Source organism: Eriocheir sinensis, chromosome 16 (genome assembly GCF_024679095.1).
Source record: "Eriocheir sinensis breed Jianghai 21 chromosome 16, ASM2467909v1, whole genome shotgun sequence".
Taxonomy (NCBI): Eukaryota; Metazoa; Arthropoda; class Malacostraca; order Decapoda; family Varunidae; genus Eriocheir; species Eriocheir sinensis.
This window is the reverse complement of record NC_066524.1, coordinates 3,143,072-3,169,156: the sequence shown is the minus strand read 5'-3', so window position 1 is coordinate 3,169,156 and position 26,085 is coordinate 3,143,072.

Genomic DNA, 26,085 nt, shown 5'->3' with positions numbered 1-26,085 from the left:
AGCCCTTTGGAGAGGAAAACAGCACAAAATAAGGGTGAGTGTATTAACACAAACAAAGACAACAAAACGACCACAAGGTAATCAAACCACTGTAGTGTGCAAAAGGGGTTGGCCTGCTGAGTCACCGGGGTTGGGAGCACCGGTTGTAATCCTCTCAGCTAAAGGCCAGGGAAGTGAAGTCCATTGGCTGGAGTGCAGTGGGAGACAGCAGTGGTGACTTGGTCGGGCAGTACAGCCAGGGGAGAAGCAGCAAGGAGCCCAGACACGCAGCTTTCCCAGTGAGACGAAGGACCAGCGTGAGGTTGAGAAGGCGAGGTGTGCACTCTGTGGTGGTGAGCTGGTGTCTGCCATAGCCCGCTAGCCGGGCTATGACGTCGGCTCGGAAGTAGGAGGAGCCAGGGCGGAACGAGACCGGCAAGTTTAACAAGGCCGGCAGGGCGTAGTTACCCCTCACACGGCCCCTCAAACAAGAATCTGCTGGAAGTAGATTACACCAAAAGTTAACAAGACCTGCTCAGTAGGTCAGCACCCAAATTATCTTTGCCTGCCACATGAACGACTCTGAACTTGTAGGCTTGAAGAGACAAAGCCCAACGAAGCAGTCTATCATTCTTTCCTTTGAATGTTGACAGGTACAAAAGAGGCTTGTGATCTACCTCTAAAATAAACTCCTTACCGCGTAGGTAGAAGTCAAACCTGTTGATAGCGATGATGACTGCAAGGCACTCTCGTTCAATCGTAGAGTACCTTGTTTCACGGTCGAGTAACTTCCGACTGGCATAGGCGACGGGATGTGGACAGTCACTGTAGTACTGCAGAAGGACTGCTCCAATCCCGCGGCTGGAGGCATCGGTCCTCAGAACGAAGATCAGATCCGGGTTCGGCAGACGAAGCACTGGTGGCGAGACCAACTTATCCTTGAGGTGTTTGAACCGCACCAACAAGTCTTCACTCCAAGCCAACGGTTCGGGAACATTCTTCTTGAGCAAGTCTGACAAAGGGCCGGTGTATTCAGCTGCCTGCGGGATAAACATGAGGTAAAATGACACAAGCCCAAGGAAGGCTTTGAGAAGTTTCTTGGTGGTAGGTGGAAGCATGATGGTGATGGCATCGGTCTTGTCATGCTGAGGTTGAAGATACGTCCCGTCGACGATGAATCCAAGGTAACGAATGGAGGGGACTCCGAAACGACACTTGGATGGCTTGACGGTGAGATGATGTTCCCTCAACCGTTCCAGGACTCCTCGAAGAGCTTCTAGATGCGTGGACCAGTCCTTTGAATAAACAAAAATATTATCGAAGTAGAAGGAGACGTTAGAGATCCCACCAAGCACAATGCGCATGAGGCGTATGTAGGTAGCACAGGCAGTAGAGAGACCGAAGGGCATGCGGCGAAACTCCATCAATCCTAGGTGGGTCGGAAAAGCCGTGAGAGCTTTGGCGTTGTCTGTAAGAGGTACTTGGTAGTACGCCTTGCACAGATCCAACTCGCTGAAATACTTGGATCCTGAGAATTTATGCAAATCCTCGGTAATGTTGCAGGTGGGTTCAGCATGAAAAACTGTGATGGAATTTAATTGGCGATAGTCAATAGCCATTCTGTAGAATTGTCTGGTTTCCTTACCATCACAACAGGAGAACAGTGAGGAGAGGACAAGCGTTGGATGATTCCTTGCTGGAAGAGAGTCTCGACTTCTTGTCTGAAAGATGGCTGAAGATGAACGGGGACGGGATAAACCTTGGTTTGGACTCGGTCGGTCGTGGTGAGAGTGATGTCGTGTTCTAGGGTATTGCGGTGACCTGGAACATCTGAAAATACATCAGCAAATTATCTGAGGAGATCTTCAATGTTGGCGTTCTGGTCCCAGGTGAGGGATTCTCCTACCTGAAGCTTTCCGGTAGCAGGGACCTCTAAGGACTGTGTCGTCGGGAGCTGAAAAACTTCTTTATAAACTTGCTCCTCGATGACTGCGGGTCCATCTTTCCCAGGCGCCGAGAGTGCTTCTAGGGTGGCAACTTCATCCAGGACCTGTATACACTGAACTTGGGCCCTGCGATGGTACTTTTTCAGGATGTTGACGTGGAAGACTTTAGGTCCTTGGGGAAGATCAACGAGGTAGTCTACTTTACCCCTTTTCTGTAGTATCCGGTAGGGGCCCTTCCAGGACACAAGGAGCTTGCTGGTGTCGCTGGGTAGAAGAACGAGGGCCTCGTCTCCTGGGTTGAAACTCCTACCTTGAGACTTGAGGTCAAAATAAGTCTTGTAGAGGCGGCGGCTGACTTCAGCGTTCTGGGCGGCGATCTTGCTACATTCCTCCAATTTATCCCGTAGCCCCAGAACGTACTGGAAGCTGGTCCGTTCTTCCTGTTGAAGGGTCTTGTCCTCCTAAAGGTCGCGCAACACTGAGAGAGGACCACGGACGCTGCGACCATAGAGCAGCTCGAAGGGCGAGAATCCTGTTCTGTCACTGGGAGTTTCTCGGAGGGCAAACAGAGTAGGTGTTAAATACCTGTGCCACTCACGTGGTTTCTCGTTGCAGAGCTTCCTCAGGATGGCTTTCAGGGGACCGTGCAGCCTTTCAATGCGACCGTTGCCACTGGGGTGGTAAGGCGTAGTAAAGATCGGCTTGACCCCCAGTAGTCGATGTAGTTCTTGCATCAGGGCTGAAGTGAATTGGGTCCCACGATCAGACAGAACTTCACGAGGGATACCGACTCTGGAGAAGATGGTAAGAAGAACTTCAGCAACTGAGATAGTGTCGACATCCTTTAGTGGCAGGGCCTCAGGGAAACCTGTGGAAAAGTCGATGAGAGTTAGGATATACCTGTGTCCGACTGAGGATGGAGGGGAGAGTGGTCCAACCAGATCAATGGCAACACGAGCAAAGGGCTCGGTAACGATGGGCATAGGCTGAAGGGGGGCTGGTCTTACTCGCCCCTTTTGAGAGAAGCGCTGGCACTTGTCACAAGAACGGCAGTGTACTCTGATTTCAGTACCCATCCCAGGCCAGAAGAATTGATCGGCGACTTTCTGTTCAGTCTTGCGATGGGAGTAGTGACCAGCTAAAGTGTTCTCATGTGCTACATTTAATACGATGGGCCGGCACTTACGTGGGACGACCAAACATAATTTTCCCAACTTCTCTGGACGCCGTGAAGTAAGGCACTTCCGGTAGAGGAGTCCTTCTTGGAAAAGGAACTTAAAGGTGGAGTTGTTGCGAACTTGGTCAATCTCTCCCGTTGCAGCCTTGGCTCGTGCGACGGACAGAGTATCGCAGGACATCTGAAGACGACCAAACTCCTCAGGGGTGACGGACAGTGGCTGGAGATCAGGAAGATGAAGGGGATGAAGGCGCTTCATCCTAGCCGTCGAGGCTCGAGTCTCTACTACACACACCTGTGGGGAAGTTGAAGAGACTAGAGAGTCAGGATAGACAGGGGCTGACTTGGCAAAGCTCTGGGCAGGAGGTGTAATAACGTTGGAAGATGAGGGAAGTATAGCGGGTTCAGAAGCAGGAGGCTGAGGACCATAGTCGAAGGCAGGGTATGACTCCTTAGGGACCCGTACCCCAGGGACATCGCCAATCACAACGCTGGCAAACTTGATGGGAGCCCGGACTACGTCAGTCCAGCCTTCAAAGTAAGGACAACTGACGTAACAGTGGAGAACAGGGAAGGTGTCAACCCGCCCTAGGTAGTCGGCCACTTGACACCGGCGGCAGTTGGTGAGATCGGCATCAGGGAGAACTTCGTCGGCCACGACAATGCAGGTACACCCAGAATCCCTAAAGATGGAAGAGGTCCAAGATCCATTAACAGTACCGGCAACAAGGGGTCGAGGAACACGATGCTCAGAGAGGCAAAATCCTACCGTGAAAGGTTGAGATGGAGGACTCTCTTTGAAGGCCCGTGGATTCTTGGGACACCGGTGCCTAATGTGGCCTAACTCACCACAGCCATGACACTTGATGGTGGAGGAAGTAGTCGGTGTGGATGACGTGCGAGCTGGTGGTGACGTCTTCGACGTGGGCTTCAAGGGTCGGGGAGCAGGTTTGGCCGAGGATCGACTGGAGTAGTGTGCCGTGGTCCAATCATCAGCTAGCTGGACTGCGCCGTCGAGAGACGAGGGCCTGTGCTCTTTGATAGAAGTGCGGAGGTCAGGACTCAAAGAAGCCAAGAACTGGTCCAGTAACATGAATTTCTTCAAGGAATCAAAATCTGCCGGAACCTTAGAAGCCTCCAACCAGCTCTGGAATAGACGGGTTAAGTGAACAGCAAACTGAGTATAATTTTCCCCGTCTCTAATCTTGGCAGAGCGGAAATCGAGGCGATATCCGTCTGAAGTCTTCTTGAATCCTGCCAGCAAGGACATTCTCAGCGCGTCGTAATCACTGGTAATTTCAGGGGAAAGAGAGACGTACAACTCTGCTGCTTTTCCTGTTAACAGACACCCCAACCTGACAGCATACGTATCCTGGTCAAGCTGTAACAGTTCCGCTACTCTCTCAAAGCGAGTGAGATAGGTAGCTATATCCTCTCCGTCCTGGTATGCTGGTAACTTGGGACGAGCAGCTGCCTCAGGGATGGCAAGAGTGGCAGGCTTACTTTTGCGCGGACAGACGCATTCGCTCAGTTTCAGCTGTAAGTCGAGCAAGTTCTAACCTTTCCTGTCGCTCCGCTTCTTCTTTCCGTTCTTGTCGTCATGGCGCGTTCTCGAAGGCTCGTATCTGGATGATATTGTCCAACGCTCCAAATTTCGAAGCCTAAAAGCACAGCCTGCTTTAAAGTTCCTCGACGAAGCCATGATAAAGACAAATGTAACAGAAATGAATGAATACAAATACCCGCAAAAAAACCAAACAACAAAACAATAAGGAACAACACTGCTACAGCCGACAAACACAAGCAACGTGGCAGTAAGTAGATTGTAGAAAAATTGTCAGTCTGACACTGAAGGATAAAAGAGATTACTAGCAGTGTACAAAAAAAAATACAAACAAAATAGGTAAAAAAATCAAATTTAAGCAAAGGATGTTTATAGTGGCACCATCTTCTCTTGTGTGGTGCTATGTTATTTAATGTAGTTTTAAGGTTGAATAAACAAGCATTTCAGGTTGTGAGGGAAAACGGGAGGCCACGATCTCTCGCCCTCAATATTAAGATGTAATAGCCAGGAATGCCCTAATAGCCCTTTGGAGAGGAAAACAGCACAAAATAAGGGTGAGTGTATTAACACAAACAAAGACAACAAAATGACCACAAAGTAATCAAACCACTGTAGTGTGCAAAAGGGGTTGGCCTGCTGAGTCACCGGGGTTGGGTGCATCGGTTGTAATCCTCTCAGCTAAAGGCCAGGGAAGTGAAGTCCATAGGCTGGAGTGCAGTGGGAGACAGCAGTGGTGACTTGGTCGGGCGGTGCAGCCAGGGGAGAAGCAGCAAGAAGCCCAGACACGCAGCTTTCCCAGTGAGACGAAGGACCAGCGTGAGGTTGAGAAGGCGAGGTGTGCACTCTGTGGTGGTGAGCTGGTGTCTGGCTTAGCCCGCCAGGCGGGCTATGACGTCGGCTCGGAAGTAGGAGGAGCCAGGGCGGAACGAGGCCGGCAGACTTATCAAGGCCGGCAGACTTAACAAGGCCGGCAGGGCATAGTTACCCCTCACAGTCATCTAACACTACTAGATGAGGTATGCTTTCCATTGCTGTCTTGCAGCTGTCCAGAAATCTGCAAATTTCAAATTTCCTTAATGCTGGGCCATCATTCTGCTGAATTTTTGGCCACTCATATAACTTCTTTCTGTAGGCATTGGACACAAGAAACTGATTTCCAAACCTACACTTCAGGGTTTTCTTAGCCTTTATGTAAGCTTCCTCAGTATTTAACTGAAGCAATCCACTGATTGCTTCCTTGGCTTCACCATCGGTATACCGTCCAAAGTAAAAGAGCCTTTCAGTAAAATCAGTTGTTCTGGACTCAATGAAAAATTCAAAACATTTTAACCTTGTTGTGAGTACTAACATGTCTCCCATGAACACTTCTGGTTCTGGACGTGGAAGGTTTTCTCTTTTTTGCCTCAATGACATAATATCTGCTATCCTCTGCATTGCATCTAACTGACTGACTGAACCTGGGGAAGGCTGGGTAACATGCCTAACTTTATTATCAGTGCCATTTGACTGACTACCAGAATTGTTGTTCACATGTGTGTCAGGTTACAGCAAATCAACTTTTGGTGAGAAAACCTTGGCATTAGGGTTAAGTTCCTTGTTAGGTAACATATCAACAATCCTTTCGACTGATTTATACAATTCTTCTTTTACCTCATTTAAGTCAAACGGTTGACTAAATTCTTTCTTTTTAACTGGCTGAGCTTTCACTTCAGCAAGAGTTTGAGGCTGATTGTTTAGGTACTGTTGAAGCATCTGCTTTCCCTTCCATTCATTGTCAAGTTGACTTGGGTTCAACTGACTCATTCCATTATTATATAGAGGGGTTGCACTGACGTCACACCGCTTCGCTCTTGTTTTAGGAAAAACAACTGTCAGACATTTTGGGAGGCACGAGCGATCAGCTGACCCCCTGCCCCCTGATGATGGCTGGCCCGTGCCTCCCGTCTTCATATCACAATCTAAGTGAATATGCAAAAAATCTGGACAGTGAGACTAGGCTTCGTTATATAAATATCCGTTAGGCTGGCAAATGATGATGGACACACAGTATATACATTTATTATCAAACTTCAAGATATATTTGATGATAACAACAATGAATATATGACTAATTTATCCCCGGGCATCCCCGGGCGGTGTTTAGTAAGAGCATAAGAAAGTAAGGGGTTCGCAAAAAACCCACTGAGCTATACTTGGCAGCCACGGTCTACCTACCGCGAGTGGCAGTGTAGCACCTATAAGTAATAGTTATAGATGGGCCACTAACACCCACACTCCCACAGTAATAGATGGACACTAACACACACACTCCCACAGTAATAGATGGGCCACTAACACACACACTCCCACAGTAATAGATGGACACTAACACACACACTCCCACAGTAATAGATGGACACTAACACACACACTCCCACAGTAATAGATGGACACTAACACACACACTCCCACAGTAATAGATGGACACTAACACCCACACTCCCACAGTAATAGATGGGCCACTAACACACACACTCCCACAGTAATAGATGGACACAAACACCCACACTCCCACAGTAATAGATGGACACTAACACACACACTCCCACAGTAATAGATGGACACTAACACACACACTCCCACAGTAATAGATGGACACTAACACACACACTCCCACAGTAATAGATGGACACTAACACACACACACTCCCACAGTAATAGATGGGCCACTAACACACACACTCCCACAGTAATATATGGACACTAACACACACACTCCCACAGTAATGGATGGGCCACTAACACACACACTCCCACAGTAATAGATGGACACTAACACACACACTCCCACAGTAATAGGGACACTAACACACACACTCCCACAGTAATAGATGGGCACTAACACACACACTCCCACAGTAATAGATGGGCCACTAACACACACACTCCCACAGTAATAGATGGACACAAACACCCACACTCCCACAGTAATAGATGGACACTAACACACACACTCCCACAGTAATAGATGGACACTAACACACACACTCCCACAGTAATAGATGGGCCACTAACACCCACACTCCCACAGTAATAGATGGACACTAACACACACACTCCCACAGTAATAGATGGACACTAACACACACACAGTAATAGATGGACACTAACACACACTCCCACAGTAATAGATGGACACTAGCACACACACTCCCACAGTAATAGATGGACACTAACACACACACTCCCACAGTAATAGATGGACACTAACACACACACTCCCACAGTAATAGATGGACCACTAACACACACACTCCCACAGTAATAGATGGACACTAACACACACACTCCCACAGTAATAGATGGACACTAACACACACACTCCCACAGTAATAGATGGACACTAACACACACACTCCCACAGTAATAGATGGACCACTAACACACACACTCCCACAGTAATAGATGGACACTAACACCCACACCCACAGTAATAGATGGACACTAACACCCACACCCACAGTAATAGATGGACACTAACACACACACTCCCACAGTAATAGATGGACACTAACACCCACACTCCCACAGTAATAGATGGACACTAACACACACACTCCCACAGTAATAGATGGACACTAACACACACACTCCCACAGTAATAGATGGACACTAACACACACACTCCCACAGTAATAGATGGACACTAACACACACACTCCCACAATAATAGATGGACACTAACACACACACTCCTACAGTAATAGATGGACACTAACACACACACTCCCACAGTAATAGATGGACACTAACACACACACTCCCACAGTAATAGATGGACACTAACACACACACTCCCACAGTAATAGATGGGCCGCTAACACCCAAACCCACACAGTAATTATGGACACTAACACACACACACACACACACACACACACACACACACACAAAGTAATAGATGGGCCACTAACACAAACACCAACACAGTAACATGGCGGGGAAAAGCTCTCTTGCGGTAAATATGTTCCTCCCAAAATGGCGGGCCTTTGCGGGGCAGCTGAGAAGTGATCAGCTGATCGCTGCTGATGATGTCACGTGCAACTCCTCTATACAGCCTCATGCTCTGCCATAGGTCCAGCCTGCTCTTGTTTACCCTTTGAAACATTGGAATCATCATCAGATGTTACTGAATCAATTCCATGCTGCAGAGCTTTAATTTTCTCTGCAACTTCATGAATTACATTAAAGTTAAACTTCTCACAGTCATCCAACTCCTGAATAATTTGTTCATTACATTGAGGATCAGCTCCAATTAATTCCTCACAAGCACTGTAAAACTCTTCAAACTTTGTATCCATAACTTTTATTCATTCCTGTAATTCATTAGTACAACTTGACCCCTGTACTTTGGCATAGATACTGTTTGCTGCCATCTTCCAAGCACGCTTATTTGTTGAACACCTACTCTTGTACACCTGAATTGTATACTCTTTGCCCCTCTCTGATTGTATTCTCTGTCTTTCACTGTGTGCTGTCTCATTCACCTGCTCATCCAGGCCCTTACCTGGGTCACCCTTAATAACTGTGGCATCCTCATTAGAACTCATTGTAAGAAGATTTTACTTAGTAAGTGAATCTTTATGTAACGCTGAGATTACTTCTTACATCTTGAATGCCGGTGACCTAGAGAACTTGGAAACCCCTTACTTGCAGGTGATGAGTGGATGTAGACAGGTTGTAAGTGCTTGCTAGGAGTGTTGCCTCACCCGTCCATGGAGATGGAAACAATGAAGTGTCCAGTGTGAAGTTACATACATGGCAGGCCACTGCAGGTTCGTTAGAGTTGACTGCAGATCGTTGGTGGTTACTGCAGGTCACTGCAGAGCCGTGCTTCCTTATTACTGCACCTTATAAATTCTATAGCACCATACAAATTCCTTACATATTAATATTTTACGTAATAACAATGAGGTATAATGAGGTATATTGATACCACAGTTACATGGCAGCATAAGCATTATCAGACTTGTTAGGGCAAGAGACTGCGTGTGCATCTACTGTTACATATTACTTTTTTTTTTTTAATTATTACACACACAGTAGAGAGAGGAGCACGAATACAGCCGCCTGCCGGGCTGATAACGCCCTCACCTGTCACACACACACCGTTAACAGTAGTTAGAGTTTATAATGGCTCCTTATCTATTTTTGAAACCCTTGCAGTAAGAGGTGAAGGATGAGTAAACGAGCAATGGAAGGCTGACTGGTCTGATGTCATTTTGATTTTGTAATGTGGTGTTAATGTTATTTAATGTAGTTTTAAGGTTGAATTAACGAGCATTTCAAGGTTGACTGTTGCTTGTACATTTTTTTTGCATATTGACCAACTGACATTTGGATATTCTGCAAACTGGGCCCGTATCCTCGAGAGCTATTAACTTTTACTCTTAAAGTTACTATCAAAGTTAATAGTTTCAAATTATTAAGAGTAAAAGCTATCCTTGTCAACTTTGAGTGTAGGTATTAGCAAATCCTGGCTACTATTATCTTCTTCTTCTTCTTCTTTATGGCGGGCTCGTTGCTAAGGACGCCTCCGTGCAAAACGTAAACATCCGACATGAATTAAGTATATATTTCAAAAGAAAAATAAAGAAAAGATGTATAAATGTACAACAGAAACATAATAAATGGCAAACACAAGAAAATACTGAGTTTTGTGGCAGATAGAAGCAGCCTCAAAGGTTGTTTTTACTCCGTCACTCGTCAATACCCGTATCTCCCCTCCTGCGTCACGACTTGCTCTGCTGAAATTATCGCACCATAACCACGTCATCTGCCACAATGATCTACGGGCCGGAGAACCAGCGCAGAAAAGGAGTAAGTTTAATTGGTCGCCAGATGAAACGGTCTTCTTACATCAAATTCAAGAAAAAATACGTATAATCAGAGGGTGTTATGGGAAGAGTATTACCCCTGAGGATAAGAAGAGAGCGTGGACTGAAGTGGCAGAAGTTGTAACAAGGTTAGTAATCACATATTCATGGTTCAGTTTGCTTACAAACTAACCTAACCTAATCAATTGGGTATTTTTTGCATAATAACACAACCACTGACCTTCCAAACAGAACATACCTTTTCATTCTGTATCTGAATAGTTTCATTATGACCATTTCTGCCACAACCCCCTCTCCCTCAACAATCTAACATAACTAAACCTAACCATGCCAAACCTGCCCTGTCCTACCGAACACATCCTAACTTAACATGCCAAGTTTATTGGGGGGGAAGAGGGGGTTGGTATAGATAGTTATGGCATAATTTGCCCTGTTTTCATTCTTTATTTATTTTTATTTATTTATTCTTTTTTTTATTGGGGGGGGGGGGGGGATGCTAGGCATGCCAGACTATGGACACTTTTACAAGTACTTTATTTCAAGACTATATGGGAATAGGTAGTTTTCGTGAGAACGGTAAAGTAATATTAAAATATTATATTTATAGCTTTGGCCTAACTGATTATGGTGATATAATGTTAGATTGGAATGTACTCAAGATAATGAAATTAAGGTTAACGCTTTTATTTTTTTTGTTACATATTCACATATCCATGATTCAAGTAACTTGCAAACTAACCTAACCTCGTCAAATGGGTATTTTTGTATACAAACACAACCACAGAGTTTCCAAACAGGACATACTTTTTCCTACTGCTCCATGTGAATAGCATCATCATGACCATTTCTGCTGCAACCCCCCACTCCCTCAACAATCTAACATAACTAAACCAACTCCTGCTAAACATGTCCTACCAAACACGTCCTAACCTAACATGGTAGGTCCCCAAGTTTGTTAGGGTGGAAAGGGGGTTAGTATAAGAGAGTCAATTCATATTTACCTGTTATTTTATTTATTCCTTATTTAGATTTTTTTTGGGGGGTGGGTGGGTTGGGCATGCCAGGCTCTCAACACTTTTACAAATATTTTATGTTAAGACTATATCGGAATAGGTAGATTTGATGAGAATGGTAAAGTAAGATTAAAATATTATTTTGATAGCATTGGTCAAACAGTTTCTGGTGATATAATGTTAGGTTAGAAGTACTCAAAAGAATGGAATTAAGATTAATGCTTTGAATTTTTTGTATAGCTGTATTGTGTAATATCCTCCTACTTAGAGAAAAGCATTTTAGAAAAGTAGGTAATGAAAAGTAGTATTTATGGCCATGTTCATAAGAACTAAAAAGTTAATGTCTTATGATGCATGTAAATAAAATATTAGTACTGATTTAGCTTTCCATCACAGCATGTATTAAATGTTATTGGAGAAGTTATGGGAAATAAAAAGCATGCCATAGTGAAACGATTAAGAAACTTGCTTCACATTTATACCCTGACAGTGCCTTCCCTAGGAGTGGACCCCGTACGCAGGATGACTGTGAGAGGCGTTGGTACAACGTACAACAAAAATCAAAGCCTTGCATTGCCAAGTGCAAGAATGAGCAGCAGCAGACTGGTAATTTTTTTTAGTTGTTATGTCTTTAAATGTAAAACATATATTAGTTAGTTTTTTTATGTGCTCACAGAATGCATCTATACTGGCCACAATGCCTTTATTTCAGCTTAAAGTTAATAAGTTCATAGCAGTGAACTGCATATTTGATATAGAATTTTTTTTAATGTTCATCTGTCAATGACTATCAATCTATCTAAATACCTTGGTTGTCTTCCCCCAGTGAAGGGTTTTAGCCAAGACAGGCACACACTTACTCACACACTCCTCATGTACCACTCTCTCAGCTGCACAGCCCCTGAGGGAGTAAAAAACCCTCACTGTATGGGGATTAGCTGCACAGTTCAGGCAGGGAACTTCCACACCAAGGCCTCACAGCATACACTGGTTTACCCCTGCCCCATCATAACAATGACATTTTCCCCAGCACCTGAGTGCCCCACACATGTGGCACCACAGATACGCAGGCGCCTGCCTATATAACTATGACATTAACTGTGGTAGATAAACTGGTGTATGACATCATAGGCTGCTCGTCTCATGTATTTGAAGGGGTACCAGAGCCATTCAGCATTGACATGATGTACTAGGGATAGGACAGCAGCAACAGTCAAGCAGCAGTGAAATATTGACTGGCCTGTATGTTTTTGGCAAAAACTTTTATATTCTTATTAAAACAATTTATTAATTACCCTTAAATTCATATTCCTTGTAGATACACACTTTGTCAGTATTGCTAGAGACCATCCCAGCACATTGTTCATTACTTGTGGAAAAGATACCATTAGCTGCTCCGGCAACAGCCACCGCTTCAATATCTGCTGGCCCTATGACACCAGCCACTGCTTCATCATCTACTGGCCCAATGACACCAGCCACTGCTTCATCATCTGCTGGCCCTATGACACCAGCCACTGTTTCATCATCTGCTGGCCCTATGACACCAGCCACTGCTTCATCATCTGCTGGCCCTATGACACCAGCCACTGTTTCATCATCTGCTGGCCCTATGACACCAGCCACTGCTTCATCATCTGCTGGCCCAATGACACCTGCCACTGCAAGGGATGACAATGAAGCTGCTCCACCAGTCACCACCTACTTCATCGGAGTTAAGAGATGCCTTTCATAGGGCAGCAGTATAATTTTTTGATGCTGGGGCTGAATATTACTGCCTCAAGGCTATGATTTTGTCACTTTTTTTTTTTTATTACTGAGGAGGTTAGGGTGGAAGGGTGAAAAATAATTTGTGCTGTTTTCGACAGAAATGATTAGCAAATTCATTCAAAGCACAAAATTTACCGGAAAAAAATTGTGTGCCATTGTGAGTGGGTTCACTTGAGATTGGGCTCAATACGCCTCCGTGGTCTAGTGGTCAGCATGCCTGGCTTCTACGCGGGCAGGTTCGAATCCCGGCCTGGGCAGTCGGCGTGCAGCTCACCCAGCTGATCATCCTCCCTCTCAGGCTGGTCGATAAATGACTACCTGGGAAACTGTGGTAGCCTGGATGTCACACTGGCCCTGTGTCCCGGGTAATGGGCTCCCTCTCACCACAGGCTCAAGGCCCAATGTTACGGAGATGAGCACCGAGGCCACGCGCTGCTATAGCGTATGCCCCAACTTGACCTTTACCTTTATTGGCTCGACTGACAGACATGGCTTTGTATGTCGAAGGTCACTGGTTCAATCTCCACAGCCAGCACTCTCTAACTTGGATTTTTCCAGAGTTCCTAGAGCCTAGATTAATTTCTCGGTGTTAAATGAGAGATTTGCACCGGCACCCAGTCATGGGTGTTACAAGATGCGTTGTTACAATCAGGGCGTCATTTGGCCTTCAAAAGTGGGAGGACATTAGGGCAGACAGTTTTATATATATATATATATATATATATATATATATATATATATATATATATATATATATATATATATATATATATATATATATATATATATATATATATATATATATATATATATACCTTTACCATCATTAGCACTGATCATATTTGCATTTATGTAGTCTGTGATGCAGGCAGGATATTCATTAGCACCTAATTAGACTCATGCTGCTCCAGTGCTCTCTGATGTACTCACAATCAAAGATGTAGTATACCTATATGGTAGCATTGAGTAATCTTAGGTCACTTGGTAAAGTGTTCACTAAGTCCGACCCAAGCTGACAACATAAACCTAAGCGTGTTTGCAAGCTGAGTGTTTAGAATATTGGCATAATAATAAAAGATGCTGAAAACTGGATTCCACTACTTTATTGAATATATGAATAATTATATACTGAATTTGTAATGGAGCTAAGATAAAAAAAGCTATGTTTTCAGCAGTCATACCATGATCTCATGAAAATAATTAGGTTGACATATATAATTAATTACTACGTATTTTGGTATGATGACCATTGCACGTTAATACCATAGCTTTGCGAGCATTGAGTAATCTTAGGTCACTTGGTAAAGTGTTAACATAAGTCGACCAAACTGACAACATAAACCTAAGCATGTTTGCAAGCTGAGTGCTTAGAATATTGGCATAATAATAAAAGATGCTGAAAACTAAATTCCACTAATAGAGTAATTATATACTGAATGTGTAATGGAGCCAAGATAAAAAGCTATGTTTCTCAGTGGTCATACCATGATCTCATGAAAATAAATAGGTTGACATATATAATTAATTACTACGTATTATGTTATGATGACTATTGCACATTAATACCATAGCTTTGAATCCAATGATGAATATCTTCAAGCAAGACACAAATAGCAACAGATTGGTCACCAATTCACTCAGTAAACACAATACTACAGAAAAGTATACACTGAATTCACAATAAAGTTGTTTTTCCACTTGGAACTTTGTAAACAGAAACCAAGTAACCTCGTTTTACGTCACTCATAAGTCAAGATGTAAGCGATGTAGTCACCTCGACCTTTCGTTCCTCCTCCCTCACACTGGCAGACGTCTCTAACAAGCTTTCTTACCACCATTATCTCAATATGAATAACCGGCAGCAATAATTATAAATCATATTCTAAATGACATTTTAATGCAATTTTAATGTCATCTTTTCATTTGCATGTGTACCTTTCTGCTACAAATAAAGTTTTTTCCCATGTTTTGTTTTCCTTAACTCAGATATTTCACATTTTAATCAATAACAAAGGCATCAAACACTAATTGTATGTTCAAGCTATGTTTATTTTTTTTTTTTCTGTTGACATAAACTACATCGTTTTCCTTTGGTGCCATTATTTTCACATGGGTACAGTCTATCACTCCCACAACACCGGCAAGTTGGTAGAATTCTGCTTGCTTTACACGGATCTCCACCCTATCAAGGGAGACTGGATAAACCTCCGACTACCTACAGGTCACTGAGGGCGGCCAGAGTTTCCACAATCACCCTGCTTACACTACTCTGACACCCCTAACTCATCCTTGAACACTGCAGCATTTTCCTGTAGCCAAGTACCTTTAAGTCAAAATCACTTTCAACCCCGGGGTGAGGGAATGCTCCCTTTGAACTGGATCTTGTAGCTCTCTTCTCACCAAATCAGTCACATACTCCATTCCTGCACGGTCTAATATGTATGTCTTGACAAGTTCACCATCGTTATACAGTTCCAGCGCCCTATCAAACTCTAAATTGCGGAGGCGGGCTGGACGAGGAAGTCCGGGGGCCATGTTGATATGGGTCTGGGTCTGGGTTTCACTATTAACTTTACTATTAAGTGTTTAGAAGTCCTCGCCAGCACTCTCAAGTTAATACCAAAGTTAAGAGTAGGTATTAGGCTAATATTTGTTGAGGATACACTTTGAGGTGAAGATTAATACCAAAGTCGAGAGTTAATACCAAGTTTAGTATTAATAGTTGTATCCCGAGATACGGGCCCCAGACGTTCACGTACCACACGACTCACCCGCCGCCGTCTCCACAGTGCACACTGACTTGTGTCGTGTGCCGCTGTCACTAGCAAATTGACCCTCGGCAAAATAGAGGCCAGGCATCCACATATCTCTGTTATCTTAGCTCAAGCTCGTGTATGTGGGCTTCTTTTCGACTGATATGGCGTCTAGAGCTAGCATGATCATCATTCTTTATTATGATGACAAAGACCATGTCAAAAATTGCCTCATTAAATAAGAAATTACATAAAGTTCGGTAGCTTTTCCTCGTCCTTAAGCCATCCTCCAGCAGCGCTCCGACACCTATGATCGCACATTCATTTTTCTCAGAAAATAGGATACCAATCACATTTACATCAACATATTTCCACAGGTAAATACTTGGGCATGTTCACACCAAGTTGCGACGCCTGAGATTCATTAATAATGACAGGGGAAGGAAAATATAGGCCCCTGTCATCGACAAATTAAGCCTCAGGCAGAATTGAGCCTGGGCATCTATATGCTCAGATTTCTTCGCTATTATATATATTTGTAAGATCGTTCTGTTGACATGTATGGGTATATTAACGCTTTCTGTATCTACATATAGAAGGAAAACGCAAAATTATCCCTAGTAAATCAGAACTTACATAAAAGTTCGGCAGCTGTTTCCTCGTCCTTAAGCCATCCTCCAGCAGCGTTCTAACACCCATGACCGCACATTCATTTTTCACAAAAATAGGATACCAATCATTTGCATCGACATATTTCCACAGGTGAATACATGGGCACATGTTCACACCAAGTTGCGACACCTGAGATTCATTAATAATGACAGAGGAAGGAAGATGTAGGGCCTTCCTTCTCTCTAATTTACCGACGTCCATGAAACCGTACACGGCCTGAGATGGTGCCAGGACCAAAGGCTTCTGGCGATAACAGAAAATTTAAATGTCAAAGACAGCTGAGATGATCATTGCAATATTTCATGCCGTAATTGTACCTACGATCTGATATTGATTTGTTTTTTTTTGCAGAATACAGTATACATTACGTAGTCATAAATATGTGTTTTTACAGTCCTGATGTTAATTAAGGTGAGGATAGGTGTTAACATGCTACCAGAATTGATATATAATGGCTCTACACAATATCATATAGGTATCGTTCTTCATATTTATGTGACAAGGTTTTAAGGAGCGATGTTATGTTAGGCAACACTTGATAACAATAACCTAACATAGATAAATCACAAATCTGTTAATAAATACTCACCAATGCTTTTCATAACATTAAATCATGATACAGTACTTATAAGCTGTGCCTAGGAAATATGACCAACCTGATCGAGTCAATACATGAGAAAATCATGATAGAGAAACCAAATTTACCAAATATTACTTATCAAGAGCTAAAACAGGCTGCCCTACATAAGTTGGTAAGTTTATCTTGGAAAGATGATTCTTTTTTTTTTCTCTCTCTCTCTCTGTCTCTCTCTCTCTCTCTCTCTCTCTCTCTCTCTCTCTCTCTCTCTCTCTAATTAATGAGGAGGGTGAGACAATCAACAACATATTGTTTCAGGACTCGATATTGTGGGTGGTGCTGTGAACAACTAATTCAAGAAGATGCAACCTTAAAATATGAGATGTAGTGTATGAGGAAGAGGATGTTATTTTATGCAGTAGATGAAAAAAAAAGTATTTGAAATCCATTTCTGATGTTGCAAAGACAATGAAACTTTTCTAGTCTTCCATCTACATGCTGCACAATGTGAGATAGACATAATGTGCAAATTTACAGCTACCACAGTATTCTAGATATGAAATGTATACTTGCATCACCAAATTATATCCATATCTACATCACCAAACAGTATTATGGAAACAAATGTGTAGACTTGCATTTACTCTTTTGTATATACCTTGCAAACAGCCAGAGGGTGTGAGGGTGTGATGTCTAGTCTGAGCCTACACCTCTATGGAATTAAGACAGATATATTGAATGCATTAAGTAATGTTTTTAATACAGGAATAAAGGAATAATGGTATTTTTCCTGTATTCCAAGACACTTGGAGTGTATCAAATAACAATTAATAAATAGAAGCAAGGCCAACCATGCATAAGGGACTTTTGAGACCAATAGCACTAACAGATACAACATATAAGCTATAACTGGGAACAGAAAGAAATGAAATATGAAATCATCTTCCAAAGAAAATAGCAAGCATAGGACCAGGGTCCAGAGAAAGCCTGCACTGAAAATAGGAAAGCAGCAAATGATTCATTGAAATGAAACTCTTGTGTTCATACGAGTTTTGAGACCAAAAAACATTAATAGTTGTGTTGAATTCCAAACGGCTTTTGAGTCTTAACATCGAAGCGCTAATAAGAATAATGATGAAAAGTAAAATACACCTGAAATTCATTGATTTTATTGCAAAAATATACAAGTGATAAGACTAAAATGTATATCTATAATCAAGATGTTTGAGAATTGGAATCAACAAATGATATGAAAATAAACAAAAGAAAATTAAATATCTAGTAGCAAGAATAACAAATAACAGGAACTTTTATATGAATACTGGAAAACGTCACATACCTTTGTTGTTTAGTTTATAATGACGGTGTATCTCGGTATGATGTCTTACGTCGGATTGGCGAGGCCCACGGCTTTATTGACTCACTCATACAGATTATATTGCGTTGTCGATATCTGTACAGAAGGACAAAGATCCGGATATTCAAGTCGCTAGTGCTACCTGTACTAATCTATGGCTGTCAGATATGGACATTGAATATCGAATGGGAGAGGCGGATTGATGCCTTGGGTAATGGGTGTCTACGCAGGATCATGGGATATCACTGGAATGACTTTGTGCACAGTCCGTCAGCAGCAACTCCGGCTATATGGGCACGTGGACGCCTGCTCCTAGGAGCTCCCACCAGGGATGGCCACGACAGAAGAGCTTCCAACTTTATCTATCAGACCTCCATCCTTGCCTTCTCAAAGCTTCTCAAGGATCTTTCCCCCTCTCCCTAACATACTTTTGCACCCTATCTCTCTATTTCACTAGAGGTCGTCCTCTAGCATTCCCTCCTCTATCTCACTCACATACACCCTTCTGGTCATCTTACTCTTCTCCATTCGCTCCATGTGGCCAAACCACTTTAAGTTGTGTCCTTCACTTCTTCCACCACTCCCCAACTTCCTCCCTTCACCCCTGACACATTCAAAATGCCCTCACACTTTCATTACTCATTCCATCCATTCTACTCACACCACAAGCACTCCTCAAATAACTCATTTCCACTGCCTGCACTCTAGACCTCTGACTTTCATTCCAGGCCCACGTTTCACTTGCATATGCCATGCATATCATGCTCACACTTCTGCCATTCATGACTCATCCCAAAGACCCTACAACCCTTCTTCCTTGCAATGTACCCTTTCTCTTATCTCTCCCTCCATACCACCTTGCTTACACATAACTGATCCAAGCTACTTAAACTCATTGACCACCTCCATTTCTTCACCATTCAAAATTATTTTGCATTATTTTTCACATTCAATTCCCACTCTATATGGGCATAAAATCTACAACCTCACTTCTACTTTGCTCACAAACCATCACTTTACTTTGGTGACATTTACTTTCAGCTTTCTCCTTTTATATACACTATCAAAAACACTGACCAAATTTTGTAGGTCACTTTCATTTTTCTGCAATGAGCACTGTGTCATCAAGAAACATTATCAATTCAGTACTCACTTCCTTCCCTCAGCAAACATTACTCCAACTTCCCCAAGATTGCCCTTCATTTCTCTAATAACACCTTCCATATAAATATTGAACAACCATGGTGACATGGAAGAAACTTAAAAAGAAAAAAAGGAGATAAAGTTGTGCAAAATACAGTTTCCCAATTAGAACAAGAGATAATGGCATGCATCACCAGAGAAATGTGTACCATAATATACATAATTTCAGAAAGAAAATATGAATATTTGTTTTGAAAACAGAACAATACGAACTCGATTCAATCCTGTCATTATATATGTATACAGTATTCAATACAATTCCTGTGGATGTTACAGATGAATAATTGTCGTAGGTGAAACAAAAATCAGACCAGAATCATGTAGGAACAGTCATAAAAAGTCTACCAAAACTAATTCATATACCCTCAAAATTAGCAATAGTGAGGAACAAGCGAACAAACAAAATCCATACAATGATAATCATGCCTAAATAAAAAAAAATAATAATAAAAACATTTATGAATGATATATTGCCTTTGTAAGCGAATATCAATGCAGCAACCCACAAAATTCACCATTTTATCAACATTGTAGAGTATGTGTGTGTGTGTAAAAGCATACAGACTTAGTGAAGGAAATGTTCAGTGTCTCAAACTGCAAAATCCATGAAAAGACAAAATTAGAGAAAAAAACTTAACTCTCACACATCAAAAACATTGAAACACTGGACACAGAGTGGAATAACAGGGAATAAAGATGAGGACACATTTCCATACACTGGAAATGTTACATACAATAACTGATAAACCTGACCAGTGATGCACCTTTGAAGCCATGGGTAAACCTGGTAATACTTCTCTGAAAAAAGAGTCAATCCTTGAACTGATAGGACATACAAGAAAGTCACTGTACAAGACACCACCTCTCAGGCATTATCTGAGCAGTTCCTCAGCTGAATTAACATCTGCAGAAAAAAAAAAAAACAGATGACACAGGAAAGCATGAAGAACCATCATATCTTCTTCTTCTTAAGTGTCACTGCAGGGTTCCTAGCCTTATTAAGCTGCTGTCTGCTCAAGATTGTTCACCACAGCTGCAACAAAAAAAAAATGGTCTCAGGAGAGACTATTTTGGGGACCTTTTCACACCTGCGGTGATACCATTCCTGGCAGCTATTGCACTGAAACCATAAAGGTTCCTTCTTTATGCGGCTTCCTGCAGTGACAATAGACTTTAATGGATTCCGTGCTGTAGAGTGTCCCCTCTCTCCACTATAGAGCTAGGAAACCGTCCCATCTTTCCAGTAAGATAGCAAGAAGCTAGATGGTCTCTCATCTTGGCCTGGTAGTAGAAGTGACCCTGTGGGTCATCTCAAAAGCAGAGGCTGGTCGCAATGGCTTCAACAAATAGCCCTGATCACTTCCTCCAACTTGATTCTGTATTTGTGGTCTTACTACTGTAAAGAAGAATTTGGAGTCTTTATCATGGCTGAAAGTTGATCAAGAAACTTTTCCTATCAGGCCTATTCAATTTGAAATCCATGGAATCGTACATTCAATGTATCGATTGGACATCTTATATTACTGACTGTCAAGTGACACCCTCCAACATTTAAAATTGGAATGAAAGATTCTGACCTGTTCATTGCATTGGTGCACCTGAGCATGATATCTGCTCCCTCAACATGTTTGGGTTACGGTGCCTTGGATCAGGGCATCTTCACTTGCTTCAATACCTCTGAGGTAGGTATGTTCCATCTGTTGGTGTCACAGACTGGACGGACTACAAAGATGAAGTGGCCTCCTCGCTGCTCTAGATAAGTCAGTTTCGGGAGGAGAGGTCTGATACCTCCTCTTGAAAGAGTTCAAGTCGTAGGTGAGGAAATACAGATGAAGGAAGATTGTTCCAGAGTTTACCAGCGTGAGGGATGAAAGAGTGAGAAAGATGCTGGTTAACTCTTGCATAAGGGGTTTGGACAGTATAGGGATGAGCATGAGTAGAAAGTCGAGTGCAGCGGGGCCGCGGGAGGGAGGCATGCAGTTAGCAAGTTCAGAAGAGCAGTCAGCGTGGAAATATCGATAGAAGATAGAAAGAGAGGCAACATTGCGGCGAATTTAAGAGGTGAAGACTATCAGTATGAGGAGGAGAGCTGATGAGACGAAGAGCCTTTGCCCAGACTCTGTCCAGAAGAGCTGTGTGAGTGGAGCCCCCACACATGAGATGCATACTCCATACGAGGGCGGACAAGGCCCTGTATATGGACAGCAACTGTGCAGGGAGAAGAACTGGCGGAGACGGTACAGAACGCCCAGCCTCGAGGGAAGCTGATTTAGTAAGAGATGAGATGAAGTTTCCAGTTGAGATTTTGAGTTAAGGATAGACCGAGGATGTTTAATGTTGAGGAAGGTGATAGCTGGGTGTTGTCAAAGAATAGGGATAGTTGTTTGGAAGATTGTGTCGAGTGGATAGGTGGAGAAACTGTGTTTTTTGAGGCGTTGAAGGACACCAGGTTCTTCTTTGCCCAATCGGAAATAATAGTAAGGTCTGAGGCTAAGCGTTCTGCAGCCTCCCAGCCTTGAGTCGTTAAGTTCCTGGAAGGTGGGCCTTCTATTAAAAGAAGTTGAATAATGCAGAGTGGAATCATCGGCGTAGGAATGGATAGGACAGTTCGTTTTGGAAAGAAGATCATCAATGAACAGAAAAAGAGTGGGAGATGGGACAGAACCCTGTGGGACACCACTGTTAATAGATTTAGGGGAAGAACAGTGACCGTCTACACGGCAGAAATAGAACGGTCAGAAAAGGAACTGGAGATAAAGGATCAGAGAGAAGGATAGAAACCGTAGGAGGTAGTTTAAGCAAGATTTGGCAGACCCTATCAAAAGCTTTTGATATGTCAGCGCAATAGCAAAAGTTCACCGAAACGGCTAGAGAGGGATGACCAGAGTCAGTTAAGAAGGAGATCTAGAACCCTTGATACTGGCGATCAGATAGAAAGTCAGAAGTGGAAAGGTGCTTTTGAATCTTGGTTAAGGATTGATTCAAAGCTTTAGAATAGACAACAGAAAGTAAAGCAATAGGACGGTAGTTTGAGGGATTGGAGCGGTCACCCTTCTTGGGTACAGGCTGTGTGAAGGCATACTTCCAGCAAGAAGGAAAGGTAGATGTTGACAGGCAGAGGCGAAAGAGTTTGACCAGGCAGGGTGACAGCACGGAGGCACAGTTTTTAAGGACAATGGAGGCACTCCATCAGGTCCATAAGCCTTCTGAGGATTGAGGCCAGAGAGGGCATAGAAAACATAATTTTGAAGAATCTTTATAACAGGCATAAGGAGTCAGAGGGGGGGATGAGTAGGAGGAATATGCCCAGAATCGTCAGAGTGGGTTTTAGAAAAGTTTGAGAGAAGAGTTCAGCCTTAGAGATAGATGAGACGGCAGCAGTGTTGCCGTCAGGACTTCGAAAGAGTGGAGGAAGATGAAGAAGTGAAGTTGGAGGAGATGTTTTGGCTAGATGCCAGAAGTCACAGGAAGAGTTAGAGAAAGCAAGGTTTTGACATTTTCTATTAATGAAAGAATTTTGGTTAGTCGGAGAATAGATTTGCACGATTTCGGCAGAAATGTAAAGTTCATAATTAGCATTAGTTTGAAGGCTCTGGTATCTTTTGTGAGCTACCTCTCTATCATTGACAGCACGAGAACAAGCGTGATTAAACCAAGGCTTTTTAGCGTGAGGAGTAGAGAAAGAACGAGGAATGTATGCCTCCATTCCAGAGACAATCACCTCTGTGATGCGCTGAGCACACACAGAGGGTCTCTCCTGGAAGCAATAATCATTCCACGGAAATCGGAAAGCATCTCAGGTCGTCCCACCGAGCTGAAGCAAAATACCAGAAGCATCGCCTCTTCGGTGGGTCCAGAGGATGTACAGAACGATAGGACAGGATGCAGAAATAAGATTGTGATCGGAGGCCCAACGGAAGAACAGTTTGACAGAATAAGCAGAAGGGTTTGATAAGGAAGAGGTCTAGAATGTTGGGCCGATCTCCAAGACGGTCAGGAATACGTGTAGGGTGCTGGACCAACTGCTCTAGGTCGTTGAGGATAGCAAAAGTTGTGACTTGTTCACCAGGATGGTCAGTGAAAGGATGAAAGCCAAAGCTGGTGGTGGTATATATATATATATATATATATATATATATATATATATATATATATATATATATATATATATATATATATATATATATATATATATATATATATATATATATATATATATATATATATATATATATATATATATATATATATATATATATATATATATATATATATATATATATATATATATATATATATATATATATATATATATATATATATATATATATATATATATATATATATATATATATATATATATATATATATATATATATATATATATATATATCTTCTTCTTCTTCCCAGCTTTTCCTATTCGGGGTCGCCGTGTGAATGAGCCTTCTCCACGTATTTCTGTTGTTGGTCATCTGTGGGTTTAAATTCTTCTCCTTAGATCTCCGTTTATGCTATCAATCCACCTTCGTTTGGGCCTTCCTCTTCTTCTATTTCCTGCACTTCCATTTCCATGACTTCCTTCCTACATGATCTTCCCCAACTCTTCTTCTCAAGTGTCCATACCACCTCAATCTTGACTCCTGGATCTTCTTGGAGATTTCAATTACTTTCACTGTTCCTCTTATATATTCATTCCTAATTCGATCTCTTCTGGTGACTCCTACCATCCATCTCAACATCTTCATTTCCGCCACATCCATCTTCTTTTCTTCGTTCTTCTTCAGAGGTGCTGCTTCAAGCCCATACGCCATTGCAGGTCTGACCACTGCTTTGTGAACTTTACCCTTCACTCTTACTGGTACCCTCCTATCACATATCACACCAGAAACTTTCCGCCAGTTATTCCAGCCACATTGGATCCGGAAATTCACTTCTTTTTCCATCTCCACTGTCTCGTCTACCATTGATCCCAAGTACTTAAATGTTTTCACTCTCTTCAACATTTCACCATTTAGTCTAATTGTGGCCTGTTGGTCGCCACTTGTATCTGTTGTGAAGTATTCCGTTTTGGACATACTAATCTTCATTCCTCTGCTTTCCAAAGCAACTCTCCATACTTCTAGTTTTCTTTCGAGCTGTCTTTTCTCCTCTGTCACCAAGACGATGTCATCAGCATATAATACACACCAGGGTGGTTCCTCTCTGACATTTTCTGTAATGACATCGAACACTTTATTGAAAAGTAATGGACTTAGTACCGATCCTTGGTGTAAGCCGACTTTCACATGGAAACTGTCAGTTGTACCAACCGTACTCCGAACTCTAGTTGTAACATTCTTGTAGCATTCTTGGACAATTCTGACATACTTTTCTGGCACTCCTCTTTCTCTTAGGCTTCTCCATACTTCTTGCCGTGGGACCCTATCGTATGCTTTCTCCAAGTCAATAAAAACCATATGTAGTACTTTCTGCTTTTCCCGATGTTTTTCCATATTCTGTCGAAGTGAGAAAATTCCGTCAACCGTTCCAAGTCCCTTCATAAATCCTAGTTGTTGCCTACCGATATGTACCACCTGTCTCAATCTATCATCCAACACCCTTTCGAATAGTTTAAGGGTGTGAGACATTAGTTTTATCCCTCGATAGTTCTCACAGCCCTGGATGTCTTCCTTCTCTTTAAAGATCGGTATCAGTGTGCTTCCTCTCCACTTTTCTGGTATAACTTCCTTCTCCATTATTCCTCTGATCAGCTGGTGCAACATGTCAACTCCTTCTCTTCCTAAGGCTTTCCATACTTCTACTGGGTATTCCGTCGGGCCCTATTGACTTGCCATTTTTCATTTTCTTCAGTGCTCTTTCTACCTCTTGTCTTGTCACCTCCCCTACTAATTGGTCGTTCGGTTCTCCATCATCTCTAATAAGTCTCTCATTTTCTTCATTTAGCAGCTTCTCAAAGTAGTCCTTCCACCTATTATGATATCTCTTTCCTTTCGTATCACAACCCTCTTTCATCCTTGATCTGTCTAATATGTGTAATGTCTTTGTGCTCTTGTTTCTCGTCTTGGCCAACGAATACTTTTGTTGTCTTTCCTTAGTATCAACTCTTTATATATATATATATATATATATATATATATATATATATATATATATATATATATATATATATATATATATATATATATATATATATATATA